The following is a 7,640-nucleotide window of genomic DNA, read 5'->3' as shown; positions in this document are numbered from 1 at the left end:
CCTCTGTATAGAGTACTGGTACAGTTCATGGTACATTAACTGATTCAATCTGATCTACACGATAGATTAGCTGGATTGCTTGACCTACTAGACCTTGATCATGCTTAGTGTGGCTGTTAGAGTACCATGACCACCTGCTTGACCACCTTAGGACATGATTTTTCTACCAGAAATATAGACCGGTTTTGACAAAAAATAAATAAATGATTAGTCTAACTTTTTAATGAAGACAACTGTTTTAAACTGTTCTAGTGCATACAATACTTTTTACAGTACATTTTAAACCACTGGCCCAGTTTTGCTGATTGTCTGTCCCACTTGATCTTAACAAAGTTCAAGTGAAAACCAGTACCCACAACAGTCACAAATCAATCACAAAAACCCTGGGAGTAAAAATCTTTGAACTGTGCTCCATTAAACATTCAGAAAAGCCTGTCCCACTTTTACATAGCTCACCCTATTTTTACTGTATTTACTGAATTAAACTGAAAAAAAAAATCACCAAAAACCCATTGCAGCTTAGGTATAAAAAGCCTAGGTCCATAGACAACAGCAATCCAAAATGTAAAAAAAAAAAAAAAAAATATTTGTTAACACATTTAGATTGAAAGAAGGATTATTACCATTATTATGCTGTAGAAATTAATGTTGTGACCAAAACGTTTGTCATTTTTAGTAAAGCTCTGGTCTATATTAAGACCACAAGACATTAAGGAATCTTACACATCTCTGATGCTAAACCATATGTACATTATTCAGTGTTGGCCAAAACACTATGTTGGTTAATTTAGATTCTTTGAAGTCACCCTCAAGACTTCATCATCTTTATTGATGCTTGCCCTTCATTTGTTTAAGATCTCAGATCAGATTCATTATTGCAGAAGCATCTCATTTCAAGCTAGCTGGAAAAAAGTTGGTTACTTGCATAATTGAAATCTTTGTTTAAATGGGTACTTAGTGGTGAAAGTGAAAGTCGTTATTGTGTAGATGTAAACAGAATAACGAGATATAATATATGAAGTGGTTTAGGTTAAGCACAATGATTAAAAAAAAAGAAGAAGCAAAAAATCATGAATCAATACAATTCTTTAGCAAGTGTAATAAAACTATGTCATTAGAATGACTCTGAGAAACCAGAACCTTTCACGGTAAATCCTGTCCAAGTACAGAATTATTGATTGCATAGTTGAAACAGCTGAAACATTTAGAAGTGCATTAAAAATTGGAGCACAATGAAACATTTATCAAATAATGTGTTTTTTTTTTCGTTACAATGAGACATTTAAACAGTTTAATTTATTAGAGTATAAAAGAACATTAAATGTATTGTGCTGATACTAGAAAAATCTATGTATTGGATAATGTGTGTTAAACAATGTTCTTAGTCTATCCTTCCAGTGACAGGGCACCCTGGGAAGAAGCTTCAAGAATTAAATGCCAGATACAGTTCATAATGCAACCAAAATAATGTATACATAATGCAGGCCTTGTATTATAAAATATCTGAAAGGAGACTCTTATTAAAAAAAAAAAAAAAAGAGTTAAAAAAAAAATAGATCTGACAAAACTCAAATCTTATGCCATAAGAAAGAATAGGACCGGAGCTCAAAAATGTATCTTACAATTAATGGCAGAATGGCGATGTAACAAAATGGCGAGTGAAGTGAGAACCCAAGTGCAGTTGATTAAAATTCAAGTAGAAGCAGATACACAATAAACAAATAATAATAATAATAATAATAATAATAAGTAAGCTTTATTTTTTATAGCGCCTTTAAAAGTAGCATCTCAAAGCGCTGTACATACATATAAAAATATGAGGTTGAAAGATACACACAACAATACAGGCAGTAAAGAAACTAACCAAACAATACAAAGCTAAAATAATATAAGACAATGTAATCACATAAAAGCTAACCTAAAAAAAAGTATGTTTTAAAGGACGATTTAATATAACTCTAAGGGATTCTGCATTCCTTATAACAGTGGGCAGGGAATTCCACAATTTAGGAGGATAAAGAAGATAAAGCCTGATCACCCATAGGTTTTAGCCGAGTTGTTTGAACAGTTAAAAGACATGCTTCAGAAGAGCGTAGAGCACGTTTAGGGGTGTAGGGGGTTAAAAGCTTGCACAAATATTGAGGAGACAAATTATTCAACACCTTATAAGTGAGCATGAGAATTTTGAAATCAATACGAAAATTAAAAGGAAGCCAGTGCAATTTTTCCAGGATAGGTGTGATTTGCTCCCTTGCACTGGTCCTAGTCAGAATTCTAACGGCTGAATTTGTACCAACTGTAATTTACTTAACTCCAGCCAGCAAAGCATTACAATAATCAATATGAGAAAAAACAAAAGTATTGATTAACTTTTCAGCTGCAGAAAAAGTCAACATGGGACGTAATTTGGCAATGTTTCTGAGATGAAAAAAATATGTTTTGACTGTATTACGAACATGTGGATCAAGTGTTAAGTTGGCATCAATATCACCCCCAGATTTTTTAGTTTAGTTTGAAATTTCTAAAGCAGAACCATCCACACTTAATAAGCTTACAGACTCTGATTTGCGCACCTGGTGAGCTGAACCAATAAGCATAATTTCAGTCTTGTCACTGTTTAGAGAGAGAAAGTTTCCAGACATCCATTTTTTAATCTCAGTAAAACATTGAGAAAAAAAAAGGCGCAGGCATATTGACATCAGGTTTTGAATTTATGTAGATCTGAGTGTCATTGACATAAAAATGAAAGTTAAGAGTTCTTAAAAATGGGCCAAATGAAAAAAATTCAAATTCTAAAAAGTAAAGGGCCCAAAACTGATCCCTGGGGAACACCAGACTGCACCACACCAACCTCAGACCAGCAACCACCCATCGCAACAAACATCTTATGATCAGAGAGGTATGATATAGTTAATAAAATCTGAAAAAGATAAATCATCACTTGTTAATTAATGATGCAAGAAGTGGAAGTGTTTATGTCAGGTAATTATACGTTAAAAAAGACAGCCCGATGACCAAACAGACCTAAATCACTTCAATGCAGAATCCAAAACTCCAAGGATAGTCTCTAAACAGGTCATTAAAATATAGTGATCTATAGTGTCAATGCGGCACTAAGATCAAGAAAAATCAGTATACTGTAGATAGACAGACAGAATTGGAAGCCATTAACAAGTCATTAGTAACCTTAACTAAGGCTGTTTCAGTGCTGTGGAGTTTACGGAATCCAAATTGAAGTGGCTCAAAAAGATCATTAGGGGAAAGATCAGAAAGCAATTGAGAAGTCACGTATTTGTTCAAAAATGTTGGTGAGGAATGGAAGATTCATCAAAATTATTCAAATTATCAAAGTCTATGTTGTTAGTTTTTGGTTCCGCGGTGACAGCAGCAATTTTAAGTTAAGTTACATTGATAATTCTCAAAACAACAGGACAAAGGGAATCAAAACATGATTTGAAGAGACAAGATGGTATCAGATCAGCTCTGGAAGTCGAAGTTTCAATTTCAAAACCATATTACAGAGAGACTGGGGAATCATGAATAGCAAAGCTGGAGAGAGAAATACCAGAAAATGAAGAAATATTTAGGGTAAAGCGGTAGCAGAAGTATGAGTAGTAATGATGTGGTCATATATTATAAATTTTTGGTGCTAAAAAAACACCAGAAACATATATTACAAAGGTGAGTTAAAGCAGGAACATTACAAAGGCTGTGATTTTTAAGCAGCTTGTTGATTGACTGAAACAGTTGTTTAGGGTTTCTGTGATTGCTGACAATTATCTGATAAAAATAAACACCTCTAGCTGACACAATTTCAGCCTTATATTCAAGTAAGCTGTCTTTCCAGGCCTGGAGATGAACAGTTAAACGTTATATGCACCATCTTCACTCCCTTTTATGACACATAGCCTTCATAGCATGCAGATCATCAGTGTACTGTACCAAGGAGCAGAGCGTACAAAAGAAACAGATCGTGATTTCAAGGGAGCCAGCGTGTCCAGGCCAGACAAGAGAACAGAATTCAGCGCAGAGACATTATCATCCAGATCATCAGACAGAGAAATGCAACATAAAGAAGACTCAATAAAATCTGAAAAAGATAGATCTCCACCTGTAATAATAAATGATGCGAGAAGTTAAAAGAGTTTATGTAATAACCATTGGAAAACACAAGGTCTAAAGTGTGGCCTTCGTCATGTGCAGGACAGTCAACAAGTTGGTTTAATTCAAAGCGCTCTAATATGGACAAAAAGTATTTTTTTTATTGTGGAGTTTTTTTATATCAGGCATGTATTGGCTTTGCTTGACTTAACTAAACAAGAACTTGAACTTGAACACAATTAACCAACAGCGTGTTACACAAACAATGACAATGGACAATCTACTTTTTCTTCTTAAAGAGGTGGTTGATTGCGATTTCACTATTTTTATGTTAGTGTGTAATGTTGCTTTTTGCAAAGTTAAGAAGATGAAAGTTCAATGCAAATGGAGATATCGTCTTTTTGAACAAAAATGGCTCATAGGGACTACAACAAGTTACTTTCTGGTTTTGTGAAAACTAGAGGTACACGTTAAGGTGCTAGAGGTGCTACTAATATATGAATCTCGATTCTGTCTTCTAAGGATTCTAACAGACTCACAAGTTTCAAAATCAGTTTTCTAAAGCAGCCGTTCTTAATTATGATCCTCGCATCCCCCTGCTATGCACACGTTGAACTGTTCCAAGTATACACTTATTTCCACATAGCTATGAGAAGCATTAAACATGGATGCGCGTGCAGTTGCCATGCTGTATTAAAGCTTTAATTGGGATAAAAACATATATTAAAAGCTAACATAAACATTACAATAACAGCAACAAATAACAGCATATCTAAAAGTATGACAACAACAAACAAAAACATAGGCCTACCATTAAAAGCTATGCTTGCACAGGTCCTGCACGATCCTCTTCAATAATATCCTCAATAATACTCAATAATACTTCTCAATCGAGGTCAAACTGATAAGCGATATTAACAATGCCGTTGTTTACAAAACAACCAGAGCACATGCTGCTGAGGTGAGGGGCAGGACGTTTAGACGCACACTAGAGGTGGTATAGCCAATAACAACACACTAGAATAGCTAACCAATCAAAAAAAAAGTGACATGACATTCAGCCAAGTATGGTGACCCATACTCAGAATTTGTGCTCTGCATTTAACCCATCCGAAGTGCACACACACAGAGCAGTGAACACACACACACACACACTGTGAACACACACCCAGAGCAGTGGGCAGCCATTTATGCTGCGGCACCCAGGGAGCAGTTGGGGGTTCGATGCCTTGCTCAAGGGCACCTAAGTCGCGGTATTGAAGGTGGAGAGAGAGCTGATCATGCACTCCCCACAATTAAGTCTGACTCTAACCATTAGGCCACGACTTCCCAAGACCCATTGTCAGAAGTGGGATCAGACATACAATCAGAGCCCATCGTCTATTTATAAAGGAAGGGTCTTCAAAAAAAACAAGAAATGATCTGTGTGTTTCGCAGAGAAGGGACAAAGTGGTGTGGAAGAAAGGTAAATTATGTGAAATTATGTTGTTGTTTTTTTGTTTTTGTTTTTTAACGAAGCATTAACATGTTAGACTGCACCCCATAAACACAATCAAGCTTAGAAAAAAACAGTAAAGCACCCATTTAAGCATTTCTGGTGGTTGGCAAACCATAGATGCTTTACTGTCACCTGCTGGACTGGAGTGTGGAAAAAAAGTATGGCTGAGAGAGATAATAGGAAAAATAATTTACCCACATTCTAGGATCTTCATATTCATTCTCTTTCAGATATGAAATTAACTGTACATATATTTTCCTTAGTTCCTTTGTACAGCTTTACTTAATGTAACCTGTGAATCTATAATTTGGGATTTGAGAGATTGTTTTGCTAAAAGATCTACCTCTTTGTTTCCTTTCACACCTAAATGCGTAGAAACCCAGATAAATAATACATTCGTACCATTATTATATAATCTAAGGATTAGATAAACTATCAGATGCTACTGAATTAATAATAATAATAAAAATAAAATAAAAGAATAGACATGAAAACATGAACATAAACCAATGCTAAAAAGCAACGTTACAGGTGAAAAAAAGAGAGGCATAGAAAAGCAGTAATGAGCAATCCTGAAACCTTACCTTCTTTTGGTTACACAGACCTTTTTAATAAAAGGCTGCAGAACAATCTAACCTAAACCGAAAATCTAAAAAAATCAGGGAACTATAGTATGAAATAATTTTGTGAGATTCACTTTAGTATGAGGAGACAACTGTTGTAATTTTATTAAGATTCTGGCAGTTGTACGATGATCCTAAACCTACTGTACATTGTAAATCATCACCCCACTCTAAAAGGTATAGTTCATTTTGAATGAAGATTTTTTATTTTATTTAATAAAATCTGCATGTTACTGAGAGAACAGACTGAAACACATAGCAGTATCTGTCTCCTAAGTCTCATTAGACTTTGTTCTGTCCTCAGTCTCATACTGCCAAGCCTCCCAAAAACCATGCATGCCAGCCCCTCAGCCATCCTGATGCAGGAGCTTAGACGCCAAACACTCACAGGTCATCAAATATGTGACACTGCAGAGCTCTGATTTAAAGTCACAGCTTACCTATGTAACGGAGGCTTATATTACAGAGTGAGAGAAATACTCAAGTCCCTGAGAAAGCAGCTGCAGTACTGAACAACTCTACACACACCATCTTTGACCTGCCCAGCTTCCAGAGAGATCCCTTAGGAGTTAACTCCCTGCTTATGTATTTATCCTGTGTCCTAGATTTGGAGAAACTATGACTAATAAACCACCATCACATCTTGTGGCACATGGACACAGTTCCTTTTCCTTAAAAAGATCAGATTTTAAGTTTACTTAATTATAACTGATTTAAATTGACAACAAATATTAATAGTTAATAGTGCATGATGAGACAAGTCATTGATAGCGTTAATTTGTATAACTTATTATTATAACTAATGCATTCAACATCATTTTGATTAACTGTGAAGAAAATATATGCTAATTCACAATACGATTTAATTGTACTTTCAGTACTTGTCTAAATAAAATGTCTACTTAATTCCACAAAAATGTCAGAAGCCACTAAATTATCAAAATGATTATTGTTTGGTTTTCCAAACAAGTGTTATTTTATTTTTATTTATATACTATTCACATTTTTATTAAAGGGGTCATATGATGTGATTTTAAGTTTTCCTTTCTCTTTGGAGTGTTACAAGCTGTTCGTGAATAGATAAGATCCCTAAAGTTGCAAAGCCTAACGTCTCAAACCCAAAGAGATATTCTTTATAAAAGTTAAGGCTGGTCGACGCCCACCTAAAATCCCTCATTTAAACCCACCCATTCACAATGTGGGAAGATTTGCATAACACCACCCAAATGTTCACGCAAAGAAAGAAGGCATAACTTTGATTCTCACTGTAGTATTGTTGTGGAAACAGATGCTGTGTGTTTCGTTGTGAAAGCAAAACTAATTTTTGGCCTTCCAATAGAGGCTAAAAATAGAAATCAGTGGTTAAGTTGTATTAACAACACTGTTCCAGAACATTTCAAACCAAATATCAGACTTTG

This window comes from Carassius auratus, unplaced genomic scaffold, assembly GCF_003368295.1.
Source record: "Carassius auratus strain Wakin unplaced genomic scaffold, ASM336829v1 scaf_tig00014308, whole genome shotgun sequence".
Lineage (NCBI taxonomy): Eukaryota > Metazoa > Chordata > Actinopteri > Cypriniformes > Cyprinidae > Carassius > Carassius auratus.
The sequence above is the reverse complement of the archived record's forward strand: the minus strand, read 5'-3'. Positions refer to the sequence as shown.